We start from the raw sequence: 17,810 nt of genomic DNA, 5'->3' as shown, positions 1-17,810 counted from the left end.
AACAAGAAGAAGAAATATCTCGAAATATGTCCGTCAGGCCCCGTTCCCTTGAGATAAATCTGCAAATATCTCGGAAACGAAGCGAGCTATGCCAAAATGTTAAGAGACCTTTTTTGTAGAGAATTAAGTTTCCTACTTTTTATGTTCTATGATATTTTTTGATCAGATGCGTAGTTCTCGAGATATATCAAGATATTTAAAAGTTCCGAAGCCGCACCAACATAATAGAGATACAGAAACACCGTGGCCCCTTTCTTTGAGGTAACTCTGCACTAGTGCGAGCCGCAAATGCCACTTCCAGCTTAGCTGTGCAGAAGAAGAACAACAAGAAGAAGAAATATCTCGAAATATGTCCGTCAGGCCCCTTCCCTTGAGATAAATCTGCAAATATCTCGGAAACGAAGCGAGCTATGGCAAAATGTTAAGAGACCTTTTTTGTAGAGAATAATGTTTCCTACAATTTACGTTCTATGATATTTTTTGATCAGAAGCGTAGTTTTCGAGATATATCGAGATATTTAAAAGTTCCAAAGGCGCACCAACATAATAGAGATACAGAAACACCGTGGCCCCTTTCTTTGAGATAACTCTGCACTATTGCGACCTACAAATGCCACTTCCAGCTTAGCTGTGCAGAAGAAGAACAACAAGAAGAAGAAATATCTCGAAATATGTCCGTCAGGCCCCTTCCCTTGGGATATATCTGCAAATATCTCGGAAACGAAGCGAGCTCTGGCAAAATGTTAAGAGACGTTTTTTGTAGAGAATTATGTTTCCTACAATTTATGTTCTATGATATTTTTTGATCAGAAGCGTAGTTTTCGAGATATATCGAGATATTTAAAAGTTCCGAAGCCGCACCAACATAATAGAGATACAGATACACCGTGGCCCCTTTCTTTGAGATAACTGTGTACTAGTGCGAGCCGCAAATGCCACTTCCAGCTTAGCTGTGCAGAAGAAGAACAACAAGAAGAAGAGATATCTCGAAATATGTCCGTTAGGCCCCATCCCTTGAGATAAACCTGCAAATATCTCGGAAACGAAGCGAGCTATGGCAAAATGTTAAGAGACCTTTTTTGTAGAGAATTAAGTTTCCTACTTTTTATGTTCTATGATATTTTTTGATCAGATGCGTAGTTCTCGAGATATATCAAGATATTTAAAAGTTCCGAAGCCGCACCAACATAACAGAGATACAGAAACACCGTGGCCCCTTTCTTTGAGATAACTCTGCACTATTGCGCGCTGCAAATGCCACTTCCAGCTTAGCTGTGCAGAAGAAGAAATATCTCGAAATATGTCCGTCAGGCCCCTTCCCTTGAGATAAATCTGCAAATATCTCGGAAACGAAGCGAGCTATGGCAAAATGTTAAGAGACCTTTTTTGTAGAGAATTAAGTTTCCTACTTTTTATGTTCTATGATAGTTTTCGATCAGAGGCGTAGTTCTCGAGATATATCAAGATATTTAAAAGTTCCGAAGCCGCACCAACATAATAGAGATACAGAAACACCGTGGCCCCTTTCTTTGAGATAACTCTGCACGATTGCGAGCTGGAAATGCCACTTCCAGTTTAGCTGTGCAGAAGAAGAACAACAAGAAGAAGAAATATCTCGAAATATGTCCATCAGGACCCTTCCCTTGAGATATATCTGCAAATATCTCGGAAACGAAGCGAGCTATGGCAAAATGTTAAGAGACGTTTTTTGTAGAGAATTATGTTTCCTACAATTTATGTTCTATGATATTTTTTGATCAGAAGCGTAGTTTTCGAGATATATCGAGATATTTAAAAGTTCCGAAGCCGCACCAACATAATAGAGATACAGATACACCGTGGCCCCTTTCTTTGAGATAACTGTGTACTAGTGCGAGCCGCAAATGCCACTTCCAGCTTAGCTGTGCAGAAGAAGAACAACAAGAAGAAGAAATATCTCGAAATATGTCCGTCAGGGCCCTTCCCTTGAGATAAATCTGCAAATATCTCGGAAACGAAGCGAGCTATGGCAAAATGTTAAGAGACCTTTTTTGTAGAGAATTAAGTTTCCTACTTTTTATGTTCTATGATATTTTTTGATCAGATGCGTAGTTCTCGAGATATATCAAGATATTTAAAAGTTCCGAAGCCGCACCAACATAATAGAGATACAGAAACACCGTGGCCCCTTTCTTTGAGATAACTCTGCACTATTGGGAGCTGCAAATGCCACTTCCAGCTTAGCTGTGCAGAAGAAGAACAACAAGAAGAAGAAATATCTCGAAATATGTCGGTCAGGCCCCTTCCCTTGAGATAAATCTGCAAATATCTCGGAAACGAAGAGAGCTATGGCAAAATGTTAAGAGACCTTTTTTGTAGAGAATTGAGTTTCCTACAATTTATGTTCTATGATATTTTTTGATCAGAAGCGTAGTTTTCGAGATATATCGAGATATTTAAAAGTTCCGAAGCCGCACCAACATAATAGAGATACAGAAACACCGTGGCCCCTTTCTTTGAGATAACTTTGCACTATTGCGAGCTGTAAATGCCACTTTCAGCTTAGCTGTGCAGAAGAAGAACAACAAGAAGAAGAAATATCTCGAAATATGTCCGTCAGGCCCCTTCCCTTGAGATATATCTGCAAATATCTCGGAAACGAAGCGAGCTATGGCAAAATGTTAAGAGACCTTTTTTGTAGAGAATTATGTTTCCTACAATTTATGTTCTATGATATTTTTTGATCAGAAGCGTAGTTTTCGAGATATATCGAGATATTTAAAAGTTCCGAAGCCGCACCAACATAATAGAGATACAGAAACACCGTGGCCCCTTTCTTTGAGATAACTTTGCACTATTGCGAGCTGTAAATGCCACTTTCAGCTTAGCTGTGCAGAAGAAGAACAACAAGAAGAAGAAATATCTCGAAATATGTCCGTCAGGCCCCTTCCCTTGAGATATATCTGCAAATATCTCGGAAACGAAGCGAGCTATGGCAAAATGTTAAGAGACCTTTTTTGTAGAGAATTAAGTTTCCTACTTTTTATCTTCTATGATATTTTTTGATCAGATGCGTAGTTCTCGAGATATATCAAGATATTTAAAAGTTCCGAAGCCGCACCAACATAATAGAGATACAGAAACACCGTGGCCCCTTTCTTTGAGATAACGCTGCACTAGTGCGAGCCGCAAATGCCACTTCCAGCTTAGCTGTGCAGAAGAAGAACAACAAGAAGAAGAAATATCTCGAAATATGTCCGTCAGGCCCCGTTCCCTTGAGATAAATCTGCAAATATCTCGGAAACGAAGCGAGCTATGGCAAAATGTTAAGAGACCTTTTTTGTAGAGAATTAAGTTTCCTACTTTTTATGTTCTATGATATTTTTTGATCAGATGCGTAGTTCTCGAGATATATCAAGATATTTAAAAGTTCCGAAGCCGCACCAACATAATAGAGATACAGAAACACCGTGGCCCCTTTCTTTGAGGTAACTCTGCACTAGTGCGAGCCGCAAATGCCACTTCCAGCTTAGCTGTGCAGAAGAAGAACAACAAGAAGAAGAAATATCTCGAAATATGTCCGTCAGGCCCCTTCCCTTGAGATAAATCTGCAAATATCTCGGAAACGAAGCGAGCTATGGCAAAATGTTAAGAGACCTTTTTTGTAGAGAATAATGTTTCCTACAATTTACGTTCTATGATATTTTTTGATCAGAAGCGTAGTTTTCGAGATATATCGAGATATTTAAAAGTTCCAAAGGCGCACCAACATAATAGAGATACAGAAACACCGTGGCCCCTTTCTTTGAGATAACTCTGCACTATTGCGACCTACAAATGCCACTTCCAGCTTAGCTGTGCAGAAGAAGAACAACAAGAAGAAGAAATATCTCGAAATATGTCCGTCAGGCCCCTTCCCTTGGGATATATCTGCAAATATCTCGGAAACGAAGCGAGCTCTGGCAAAATGTTAAGAGACGTTTTTTGTAGAGAATTATGTTTCCTACAATTTATGTTCTATGATATTTTTTGATCAGAAGCGTAGTTTTCGAGATATATCGAGATATTTAAAAGTTCCGAAGCCGCACCAACATAATAGAGATACAGAAACACCGTGGCCCCTTTCTTTGAGATAACTGTGTACTAGTGCGAGCCGCAAATGCCACTTCCAGCTTAGCTGTGCAGAAGAAGAACAACAAGAAGAAGAGATATCTCGAAATATGTCCGTTAGGCCCCATCCCTTGAGATAAACCTGCAAATATCTCGGAAACGAAGCGAGCTATGGCAAAATGTTAAGAGACCTTTTTTGTAGAGAATTAAGTTTCCTACTTTTTATGTTCTATGATATTTTTTGATCAGATGCGTAGTTCTCGAGATATATCAAGATATTTAAAAGTTCCGAAGCCGCACCAACATAACAGAGATACAGAAACACCGTGGCCCCTTTCTTTGAGATAACTCTGCACTATTGCGCGCTGCAAATGCCACTTCCAGCTTAGCTGTGCAGAAGAAGAAATATCTCGAAATATGTCCGTCAGGCCCCTTCCCTTGAGATAAATCTGCAAATATCTCGGAAACGAAGCGAGCTATGGCAAAATGTTAAGAGACCTTTTTTGTAGAGAATTAAGTTTCCTACTTTTTGTGTTCTATGATATTTTTCGATCAGAGGCGTAGTTCTCGAGATATATCAAGATATTTAAAAGTTCCGAAGCCGCACCAACATAATAGAGATACAGAAACACCGTGGCCCCTTTCTTTGAGATAACTCTGCACGATTGCGAGCTGGAAATGCCACTTCCAGTTTAGCTGTGCAGAAGAAGAACAACAAGAAGAAGAAATATCTCGAAATATGTCCATCAGGACCCTTCCCTTGAGATAAATCTGCAAATATCTCGGAAACGAAGCGAGCTATGGCAAAATGTTAAGAGACCTTTTTTGTAGAGAATTAAGTTTCCTACTTTTTATGTTCTATGATATTTTTTGATCAGATGCGTAGTTCTCGAGATATATCAAGATATTTAAAAGTTCCGAAGCCGCACCAACATAATAGAGATACAGAAACACCGTGGCCCCTTTCTTTGAGATAACTCTGCACTATTGGGAGCTGCAAATGCCACTTCCAGCTTAGCTGTGCAGAAGAAGAACAACAAGAAGAAGAAATATCTCGAAATATGTCGGTCAGGCCCCTTCCCTTGAGATAAATCTGCAAATATCTCGGAAACGAAGAGAGCTATGGCAAAATGTTAAGAGACCTTTTTTGTAGAGAATTAAGTTTCCTACAATTTATGTTCTATAATATTTTTTGATCAGAAGCGTAGTTTTCGAGATATATCGAGATATTTAAAAGTTCCGAAGCCGCACCAACATAATAGAGATACAGAAACACCGTGGCCCCTTTCTTTGAGGTAACTCTGCACTAGTGCGAGCCGCAAATGCCACTTCCAGCTTAGCTGTGCAGAAGAAGAACAACAAGAAGAAGAAATATCTCGAAATATGTCCGTCAGGCCCCTTCCCTTGAGATAAATCTGCAAATATCTCGGAAACGAAGCGAGCTATGGCAAAATGTTAAGAGACCTTTTTTGTAGAGAATAATGTTTCCTACAATTTACGTTTTATGATATTTTTTGATCAGAAGCGTAGTTTTCGAGATATATCGAGATATTTAAAAGTTCCAAAGGCGCACCAACATAATAGAGATACAGAAACACCGTGGCCCCTTTCTTTGAGATAACTCTGCACTATTGCGACCTACAAATGCCACTTCCAGCTTAGCTGTGCAGAAGAAGAACAACAAGAAGAAGAAATATCTCGAAATATGTCCGTCAGGCCCCTTCCCTTGGGATATATCTGCAAATATCTCGGAAACGAAGCGAGCTCTGGCAAAATGTTAAGAGACGTTTTTTGTAGAGAATTATGTTTCCTACAATTTATGTTCTATGATATTTTTTGATCAGAAGCGTAGTTTTCGAGATATATCGAGATATTTAAAAGTTCCGAAGCCGCACCAACATAATAGAGATACAGAAACACCGTGGCCCCTTTCTTTGAGATAACTGTGTACTAGTGCGAGCCGCAAATGCCACTTCCAGCTTAGCTGTGCAGAAGAAGAACAACAAGAAGAAGAGATATCTCGAAATATGTCCGTTAGGCCCCATCCCTTGAGATAAACCTGCAAATATCTCGGAAACGAAGCGAGCTATGGCAAAATGTTAAGAGACCTTTTTTGTAGAGAATTAAGTTTCCTACTTTTTATGTTCTATGATATTTTTTGATCAGATGCGTAGTTCTCGAGATATATCAAGATATTTAAAAGTTCCGAAGCCGCACCAACATAACAGAGATACAGAAACACCGTGGCCCCTTTCTTTGAGATAACTCTGCACTATTGCGCGCTGCAAATGCCACTTCCAGCTTAGCTGCGCAGAAGAAGAAATATCTCGAAATATGTCCGTCAGGCCCCTTCCCTTGAGATAAATCTGCAAATATCTCGGAAACGAAGCGAGCTATGGCAAAATGTTAAGAGACCTTTTTTGTAGAGAATTAAGTTTCCTACTTTTTATGTTCTATGATATTTTTCGATCAGAGGCGTAGTTCTCGAGATATATCAAGATATTTAAAAGTTCTGAAGCCGCACCAACATAATAGAGATACAGAAACACCGTGGCCCCTTTCTTTGAGATAACTCTGCACTATTGGGAGCTGCAAATGCCACTTCCAGCTTAGCTGTGCAGAAGAAGAACAACAAGAAGAAGAAATATCTCGAAATATGTCGGTCAGGCCCCTTCCCTTGAGATAAATCTGCAAATATCTCGGAAACGAAGAGAGCTATGGCAAAATGTTAAGAGACCTTTTTTGTAGAGAATTAAGTTTCCTACAATTTATGTTCTATGATATTTTTTGATCAGAAGCGTAGTTTTCGAGATATATCGAGATATTTAAAAGTTCCGAAGCCGCACCAACATAATAGAGATACAGAAACACCGTGGCCCCTTTCTCTGAGATAACTTTGCACTATTGCGAGCTGTAAATGCCACTTTCAGCTTAGCTGTGCAGAAGAAGAACAACAAGAAGAAGAAATATCTCGAAATATGTCCGTCAGGCCCCTTCCCTTGAGATATATCTGCAAATATCTCGGAAACGAAGCGAGCTATGGCAAAATGTTAAGAGACCTTTTTTGTAGAGAATTATGTTTCCTACAATTTATCTTCTATGATATTTTTTGATCAGAAGCGTAGTTTTCGAGATATATCGAGATATTTAAAAGTTCCGAAGCCGCACCAACATAATAGAGATACAGAAACACCGTGGCCCCTTTCTTTGAGATAACGCTGCACTAGTGCGAGCCGCAAATGCCACTTCCAGCTTAGCTGTGCAGAAGAAGAACAACAAGAAGAAGAAATATCTCGAAATATGTCCGTCAGGCCCCGTTCCCTTGAGATAAATCTGCAAATATCTCGGAAACGAAGCGAGCTATGGCAAAATGTTAAGAGACCTTTTTTGTAGAGAATTAAGTTTCCTACTTTTTATGTTCTATGATATTTTTTGATCAGATGCGTAGTTCTCGAGATATATCAAGATATTTAAAAGTTCCGAAGCCGCACCAACATAATAGAGATACAGAAACACCGTGGCCCCTTTCTTTGAGGTAACTCTGCACTAGTGCGAGCCGCAAATGCCACTTCCAGCTTAGCTGTGCAGAAGAAGAACAACAAGAAGAAGAAATATCTCGAAATATGTCCGTCAGTCCCCTTCCCTTGAGATAAATCTGCAAATATCTCGGAAACGAAGCGAGCTATGGCAAAATGTTAAGAGACCTTTTTTGTAGAGAATAATGTTTCCTACAATTTACGTTCTATGATATTTTTTGATCAGAAGCGTAGTTTTCGAGATATATCGAGATATTTAAAAGTTCCAAAGGCGCACCAACATAATAGAGATACAGAAACACCGTGGCCCCTTTCTTTGAGATAACTCTGCACTATTGCGACCTACAAATGCCACTTCCAGCTTAGCTGTGCAGAAGAAGAACAACAAGAAGAAGAAATATCTCGAAATATGTCCGTCAGGCCCCTTCCCTTGGGATATATCTGCAAATATCTCGGAAACGAAGCGAGCTCTGGCAAAATGTTAAGAGACGTTTTTTGTAGAGAATTATGTTTCCTACAATTTATGTTCTATGATATTTTTTGATCAGAAGCGTAGTTTTCGAGATATATCGAGATATTTAAAAGTTCCGAAGCCGCACCAACATAATAGAGATACAGAAACACCGTGGCCCCTTTCTTTGAGATAACTGTGTACTAGTGCGAGCCGCAAATGCCACTTCCAGCTTAGCTGTGCAGAAGAAGAACAACAAGAAGAAGAGATGTCTCGAAATATGTCCGTTAGGCCCCATCCCTTGAGATAAACCTGCAAATATCTCGGAAACGAAGCGAGCTATGGCAAAATGTTAAGAGACCTTTTTTGTAGAGAATTAAGTTTCCTACTTTTTATGTTCTATGATATTTTTTGATCAGATGCGTAGTTCTCGAGATATATCAAGATATTTAAAAGTTCCGAAGCCGCACCAACATAACAGAGATACAGAAACACCGTGGCCCCTTTCTTTGAGATAACTCTGCACTATTGCGCGCTGCAAATGCCACTTCCAGCTTAGCTGTGCAGAAGAAGAAATATCTCGAAATATGTCCGTCAGGCCCCTTCCCTTGAGATAAATCTGCAAATATCTCGGAAACGAAGCGAGCTATGGCAAAATGTTGAGAGACCTTTTTTGTAGAAAATTAAGTTTCCTACTTTTTATGTTCTATGATATTTTTCGATCAGAGGCGTAGTTCTCGAGATATATCAAGATATTTAAAAGTTCCGAAGCCGCACCAACATAATAGAGATACAGAAACACCGTGGCCCCTTTCTTTGAGATAACTCTGCACGATTGCGAGCTGGAAATGCCACTTCCAGTTTAGCTGTGCAGAAGAAGAACAACAAGAAGAAGAAATATCTCGAAATATGTCCATCAGGACCCTTCCCTTGAGATATATCTGCAAATATCTCGGAAACGAAGCGAGCTATGGCAAAATGTTAAGAGACGTTTTTTGTAGAGAATTATGTTTCCTACAATTTATGTTCTATGATATTTTTTGATCAGAAGCGTAGTTTTCGAGATATATCGAGATATTTAAAAGTTCCGAAGTCGCACCAACATAATAGAGATACAGATACACCGTGGCCCCTTTCTTTGAGATAACTGTGTACTAGTGCGAGCCGCAAATGCCACTTCCAGCTTAGCTGTGCAGAAGAAGAACAACAAGAAGAAGAAATATCTCGAAATATGTCCGTCAGGACCCTTCCCTTGAGATAAATCTGCAAATATCTCGGAAACGAAGCGAGCTATGGCAAAATGTTAAGAGACCTTTTTTGTAGAGAATTAAGTTTCCTACTTTTTATGTTCTATGATATTTTTTGATCAGATGCGTAGTTCTCGAGATATATCAAGATATTTAAAAGTTCCGAAGCCGCACCAACATAATAGAGATACAGAAACACCGTGGCCCCTTTCTTTGAGATAACTCTGCACTATTGGGAGCTGCAAATGCCACTTCCAGCTTAGCTGTGCAGAAGAAGAACAACAAGAAGAAGAAATATCTCGAAATATGTCGGTCAGGCCCCTTCCCTTGAGATAAATCTGCAAATATCTCGGAAACGAAGAGAGCTATGGCAAAATGTTAAGAGACCTTTTTTGTAGAGAATTAAGTTTCCTACAATTTATGTTCTATGATATTTTTTGATCAGAAGCGTAGTTTTCGAGATATATCGAGATATTTAAAAGTTCCGAAGCCGCACCAACATAATAGAGATACAGAAACACCGTGGCCCCTTTCTTTGAGATAACTTTGCACTATTGCGAGCTGTAAATGCCACTTTCAGCTTAGCTGTGCAGAAGAAGAACAACAAGAAGAAGAAATATCTCGAAATATGTCCGTCAGGCCCCTTCCCTTGAGATATATCTGCAAATATCTCGGAAACGAAGCGAGCTATGGCAAAATGTTAAGAGACCTTTTTTGTAGAGAATTATGTTTCCTACAATTTATGTTCTATGATATTTTTTGATCAGAAGCGTAGTTTTCGAGATATATCGAGATATTTAAAAGTTCCGAAGCCGCACCAACATAATAGAGATACAGAAACACCGTGGCCCCTTTCTTTGAGATAACTTTGCACTATTGCGAGCTGTAAATGCCACTTTCAGCTTAGCTGTGCAGAAGAAGAACAACAAGAAGAAGAAATATCTCGAAATATGTCCGTCAGGCCCCTTCCCTTGAGATATATCTGCAAATATCTCGGAAACGAAGCGAGCTATGGCAAAATGTTAAGAGACCTTTTTTGTAGAGAATTATGTTTCCTACAATTTATGTTCTATGATATTTTTTGATCAGAAGCGTAGTTTTCGAGATATATCGAGATATTTAAAAGTTCCGAAGCCGCACCAACATAATAGAGATACAGAAACACCGTGGCCCCTTTCTTTGAGATAACTTTGCACTATTCCGAGCTGTAAATGCCACTTTCAGCTTAGCTGTGCAGAAGAAGAACAACAAGAAGAAGAAATATCTCGAAATATGTCCGTCAGGCCCCTTCCCTTGAGATATATCTGCAAATATCTCGGAAACGAAGCGAGCTATGGCAAAATGTTAAGAGACCTTTTTTGTAGAGAAGTATGTTTCCTACAATTTATGTTCTATGATATTTTTTGATCAGAAGCGTAGTTTTCGAGATATATCGAGATATTTAAAAGTTCCGAAGCCGCACCAACATAATAGAGATACAGAAACACCGTGGCCCCTTTCTTTGAGATAACTCTGCACTAGTGCGAGCCGCAAATGCCACTTCCAGCTTAGCTGTGCAGAAGAAGAACAACAAGAAGAAGAAATATCTCGAAATATGTCCGTCATGCCCCTTCCCTTGAGATAAATCTGCAAATATCTCGGAAACGAAGCGAGCTATGGCAAAATGTTAAGAGACCTTTTTTGTAGAGAATTAAGTTTCCTACTTTTTATGTTCTATGATATTTTTTGATCAGATGCGTAGTTCTCGAGATATATCAAGATATTTAAAAGTTCCGAAGCCGCACCAACATAATAGAGATACAGAAACACCGTGGCCCCTTTCTTTGAGATAACTTTGCACTATTGCGAGCTGTAAATGCCACTTTCAGCTTAGCTGTGCAGAAGAAGAACAACAAGAAGAAGAAATATCTCGAAATATGTCCGTCAGGCCCCTTCCCTTGAGATATATCTGCAAATATCTCGGAAACGAAGCGAGCTATGGCAAAATGTTAAGAGACCTTTTTTGTAGAGAATTATGTTTCCTACAATTTATGTTCTATGATATTTTTTGATCAGAAGCGTAGTTTTCGAGATATATCGAGATATTTAAAAGTTCCGAAGCCGCACCAACATAATAGAGATACAGAAACACCGTGGCCCCTTTCTTTGAGATAACTTTGCACTATTGCGAGCTGTAAATGCCACTTTCAGCTTAGCTGTGCAGAAGAAGAACAACAAGAAGAAGAAATATCTCGAAATATGTCCGTCAGGCCCCTTCCCTTGAGATATATCTGCAAATATCTCGGAAACGAAGCGAGCTATGGCAAAATGTTAAGAGACCTTTTTTGTAGAGAATTATGTTTCCTACAATTTATGTTCTATGATATTTTTTGATCAGAAGCGTAGTTTTCGAGATATATCGAGATATTTAAAAGTTCCGAAGCCGCACCAACATAATAGAGATACAGAAACACCGTGGCCCCTTTCTTTGAGATAACTTTGCACTATTGCGAGCTGTAAATGCCACTTTCAGCTTAGCTGTGCAGAAGAAGAACAACAAGAAGAAGAAATATCTCGAAATATGTCCGTCAGGCCCCTTCCCTTGAGATATATCTGCAAATATCTCGGAAACGAAGCGAGCTATGGCAAAATGTTAAGAGACCTTTTTTGTAGAGAATTATGTTTCCTACAATCTATGTTCTATGATATTTTTTGATCAGATGCGTAGTTTTCGAGATATATCGAGATATTTAAAAGTTCCGAAGCCGCACCAACATAATAGAGATACAGAAACACCGTGGCCCCTTTCTTTGAGATAACTCTGCACTAGTGCGAGCCGCAAATGCCACTTCCAGCTTAGCTGTGCAGAAGAAGAACAACAAGAAGAAGAAATATCTCGAAATATGTCCGTCATGCCCCTTCCCTTGAGATAAATCTGCAAATATCTCGGAAACGAAGCGAGCTATGGCAAAATGTTAAGAGACCTTTTTTGTAGAGAATTAAGTTTCCTACTTTTTATGTTCCATGATATTTTTTGATCAGATGCGTAGTTCTCGAGATATATCAAGATATTTAAAAGTTCCGAAGCCGCACCAACATAATAGAGATACAGAAACACCGTGGCCCCTTTCTTTGAGATAACTTTGCACTATTGCGAGCTGTAAATGCCACTTTCAGCTTAGCTGTGCAGAAGAAGAACAACAAGAAGAAGAAATATCTCGAAATATGTCCGTCAGGCCCCTTCCCTTGAGATATATCTGCAAATATCTCGGAAACGAAGCGAGCTATGGCAAAATGTTAAGAGACCTTTTTTGTAGAGAATTATGTTTCCTACAATTTATGTTCTATGATATTTTTTGATCAGAAGCGTAGTTTTCGAGATATATCGAGATATTTAAAAGTTCCGAAGCCGCACCAACATAATAGAGATACAGAAACACCGTGGCCCCTTTCTTTGAGATAACTTTGCACTATTGCGAGCTGTAAATGCCACTTTCAGCTTAGCTGTGCAGAAGAAGAACAACAAGAAGAAGAAATATCTCGAAATATGTCCGTCAGGCCCCTTCCCTTGAGATATATCTGCAAATATCTCGGAAACGAAGCGAGCTATGGCAAAATGTTAAGAGACCTTTTTTGTAGAGAATTATGTTTCCTACAATTTATGTTCTATGATATTTTTTGATCAGAAGCGTAGTTTTCGAGATATATCGAGATATTTAAAAGTTCCGAAGCCGCACCAACATAATAGAGATACAGAAACACCGTGGCCCCTTTCTTTGAGATAACTTTGCACTATTGCGAGCTGTAAATGCCACTTTCAGCTTAGCTGTGCAGAAGAAGAACAACAAGAAGAAGAAATATCTCGAAATATGTCCGTCAGGCCCCTTCCCTTGAGATATATCTGCAAATATCTCGGAAACGAAGCGAGCTATGGCAAAATGTTAAGAGACCTTTTTTGTAGAGAATTATGTTTCCTACAATTTATGTTCTATGATATTTTTTGATCAGAAGCGTAGTTTTCGAGATATATCGAGATATTTAAAAGTTCCGAAGCCGCACCAACATAATAGAGATACAGAAACACCGTGGCCCCTTTCTTTGAGATAACTTTGCACTATTGCGAGCTGTAAATGCCACTTTCAGCTTAGCTGTGCAGAAGAAGAACAACAAGAAGAAGAAATATCTCGAAATATGTCCGTCAGGCCCCTTCCCTTGAGATATATCTGCAAATATCTCGGAAACGAAGCGAGCTATGGCAAAATGTTAAGAGACCTTTTTTGTAGAGAATTATGTTTCCTACAATTTATGTTCTATGATATTTTTTGATCAGAAGCGTAGTTTTCGAGATATATCGAGATATTTAAAAGTTCCGAAGCCGCACCAACATAATAGAGATACAGAAACACCGTGGCCCCTTTCTTTGAGATAACTTTGCACTATTCCGAGCTGTAAATGCCACTTTCAGCTTAGCTGTGCAGAAGAAGAACAACAAGAAGAAGAAATATCTCGAAATATGTCCGTCAGGCCCCTTCCCTTGAGATATATCTGCAAATATCTCGGAAACGAAGCGAGCTATGGCAAAATGTTAAGAGACCTTTTTTGTAGAGAATTATGTTTCCTACAATTTATGTTCTATGATATTTTTTGATCAGAAGCGTAGTTTTCGAGATATATCGAGATATTTAAAAGTTCCGAAGCCGCACCAACATAATAGAGATACAGAAACACCGTGGCCCCTTTCTTTGAGATAACTTTGCACTATTGCGAGCTGTAAATGCCACTTTCAGCTTAGCTGTGCAGAAGAAGAACAACAAGAAGAAGAAATATCTCGAAATATGTCCGTCAGGCCCCTTCCCTTGAGATATATCTGCAAATATCTCGGAAACGAAGCGAGCTATGGCAAAATGTTAAGAGACCTTTTTTGTAGAGAATTATGTTTCCTACAATTTATGTTCTATGATATTTTTTGATCAGAAGCGTAGTTTTCGAGATATATCGAGATATTTAAAAGTTCCGAAGCCGCACCAACATAATAGAGATACAGAAACACCGTGGCCCCTTTCTTTGAGATAACTTTGCACTATTGCGAGCTGTAAATGCCACTTTCAGCTTAGCTGTGCAGAAGAAGAACAACAAGAAGAAGAAATATCTCGAAATATGTCCGTCAGGCCCCTTCCCTTGAGATATATCTGCAAATATCTCGGAAACGAAGCGAGCTATGGCAAAATGTTAAGAGACCTTTTTTGTAGAGAATTATGTTTCCTACAATTTATGTTCTATGATATTTTTTGATCAGAAGCGTAGTTTTCGAGATATATCGAGATATTTAAAAGTTCCGAAGCCGCACCAACATAATAGAGATACAGAAACACCGTGGCCCCTTTCTTTGAGATAACTTTGCACTATTCCGAGCTGTAAATGCCACTTTCAGCTTAGCTGTGCAGAAGAAGAACAACAAGAAGAAGAAATATCTCGAAATATGTCCGTCAGGCCCCTTCCCTTGAGATATATCTGCAAATATCTCGGAAACGAAGCGAGCTATGGCAAAATGTTAAGAGACCTTTTTTGTAGAGAATTATGTTTCCTACAATTTATGTTCTATGATATTTTTTGATCAGAAGCGTAGTTTTCGAGATATATCGAGATATTTAAAAGTTCCGAAGCCGCACCAACATAATAGAGATACAGAAACACCGTGGCCCCTTTCTTTGAGATAACTTTGCACTATTGCGAGCTGTAAATGCCACTTTCAGCTTAGCTGTGCAGAAGAAGAACAACAAGAAGAAGAAATATCTCGAAATATGTCCGTCAGGCCCCTTCCCTTGAGATATATCTGCAAATATCTCGGAAACGAAGCGAGCTATGGCAAAATGTTAAGAGACCTTTTTTGTAGAGAATTATGTTTCCTACAATTTATGTTCTATGATATTTTTTGATCAGAAGCGTAGTTTTCGAGATATATCGAGATATTTAAAAGTTCCGAAGCCGCACCAACATAATAGAGATACAGAAACACCGTGGCCCCTTTCTTTGAGATAACTTTGCACTATTGCGAGCTGTAAATGCCACTTTCAGCTTAGCTGTGCAGAAGAAGAACAACAAGAAGAAGAAATATCTCGAAATATGTCCGTCAGGCCCCTTCCCTTGAGATATATCTGCAAATATCTCGGAAACGAAGCGAGCTATGGCAAAATGTTAAGAGACCTTTTTTGTAGAGAATTATGTTTCCTACAATTTATGTTCTATGATATTTTTTGATCAGAAGCGTAGTTTTCGAGATATATCGAGATATTTAAAAGTTCCGAAGCCGCACCAACATAATAGAGATACAGAAACACCGTGGCCCCTTTCTTTGAGATAACTCTGCACTAGTGCGAGCCGCAAATGCCACTTCCAGCTTAGCTGTGCAGAAGAAGAACAACAAGAAGAAGAAATATCTCGAAATATGTCCGTCATGCCCCTTCCCTTGAGATAAATCTGCAAATATCTCGGAAACGAAGCGAGCTATGGCAAAATGTTAAGAGACCTTTTTTGTAGAGAATTAAGTTTCCTACTTTTTATGTTCTATGATATTTTTTGATCAGATGCGTAGTTCTCGAGATATATCAAGATATTTAAAAGTTCCGAAGCCGCACCAACATAATAGAGATACAGAAACACCGTGGCCCCTTTCTTTGAGATAACTCTGCACTAGTGCGAGCCGCAAATGCCACTTCCAGCTTAGCTGTGCAGAAGAAGAACAACAAGAAGAAGAAATATCTCGAAATATGTCCGTCAGGCCCCTTCCCTTGAGATAAATCTGCAAATATCTCGGAAACGAAGCGAGCTATGGCAAAATGTTAAGAGACCTTTTTTGTAGAGAATAATGTTTCCTACAATTTACGTTCTATGATATTTTTTGATCAGAAGCGTAGTTTTCGAGATATATCGAGATATTTAAAAGTTCCAAAGGCGCACCAACATAATAGAGATACATAAACACCGTGGCCCCTTTCTTTGAGATAACTCTGCACTATTGCGACCTACAAATGCCACTTCCAGCTTAGCTGTGCAGAAGAAGAACAACAAGAAGAAGAAATATCTCGAAATATGTCCGTCAGGCCCCTTCCCTTGGGATATATCTGCAAATATCTCGGAAACGAAGCGAGCTCTGGCAAAATGTTAAGAGACGTTTTTTGTAGAGAATTATGTTTCCTGCAATTTATGTTCTATGATATTTTTTGATCAGAAGCGTAGTTTTCGAGATATATCGAGATATTTAAAAGTTCCGAAGCCGCACCAACATAATAGAGATACAGAAACACCGTGGCCCCTTTCTTTGAGATAACTGTGTACTAGTGCGAGCCGCAAATGCCACTTCCAGCTTAGCTGTGCAGAAGAAGAACAACAAGAAGAAGAGATATCTCGAAATATGTCCGTTAGGCCCCATCCCTTGAGATAAACCTGCAAATATCTCGGAAACGAAGCGAGCTATGGCAAAATGTTAAGAGACCTTTTTTGTAGAGAATTAAGTTTCCTACTTTTTATGTTCTATGATATTTTTTGATCAGATGCGTAGTTCTCGAGATATATCAAGATATTTAAAAGTTCCGAAGCCGCACCAACATAACAGAGATACAGAAACACCGTGGCCCCTTTCTTTGAGATAACTCTGCACTATTGCGCGCTGCAAATGCCACTTCCAGCTTAGCTGTGCAGAAGAAGAAATATCTCGAAATATGTCCGTCAGGCCCCTTCCCTTGAGATAAATCTGCAAATATCTCGGAAACGAAGCGAGCTATGGCAAAATGTTAAGAGACCTTTCTTGTAGAGAATTAAGTTTCCTACTTTTTATGTAGTATGATATTTTTTGATCAGATGCGTAGTTCTCGAGATATATCAAGATATTTAAAAGTTCCGAAGCCGCACCAACATAACAGAGATACCGAAACACCGTGGCCCCTTTCTTTGAGATAACTCTGCACTATTGCGCGCTGCAAATGCCACTTCCAGCTTAGCTGTGCAAAAGAAGAACAACATGAAGAAGAAATATCTCGAAATATGTCCGTCAGGCCCCTTCCCTTGAGATAAATCTGCAAATATCTCGGAAACGAAGCGAGCTATGGCAAAATGTTAAGAGACCTTTTTTGTAGAGAATTAAGTTTCCTACTTTTTATGCTCTATGATATTTTTCGATCAGAGGCGTAGTTCTCGAGATATATCAAGATATTTAAAAGTTCCGAAGCCGCACCAACATAATAGAGATACAGAAACACCGTGGCCCCTTTCTTTGAGATAACTCTGCACTATTGCGACCTACAAATGCCACTTCCAGCTTAGCTGTGCAGAAGAAGAACAACAAGAAGAAGAAATATCTCGAAATATGTTCGTCAGGCCCCTTCCCTTGGGATATATCTGCAAATATCTCGGAAACGAAGCGAGCTATGGCAAAATGTTAAGAGACGTTTTTTGTAGAGAATCATGTTTCCTACAATTTATGTTCTATGATATTTTTTGATCAGATGCGTA

The sequence above is a fragment of the Osmia lignaria genome, unplaced genomic scaffold (assembly GCF_051020975.1).
Source record: "Osmia lignaria lignaria isolate PbOS001 unplaced genomic scaffold, iyOsmLign1 scaffold0006, whole genome shotgun sequence".
Classification (NCBI taxonomy): domain Eukaryota; kingdom Metazoa; phylum Arthropoda; class Insecta; order Hymenoptera; family Megachilidae; genus Osmia; species Osmia lignaria.
Note: the sequence above shows the minus strand (reverse complement) of the source record.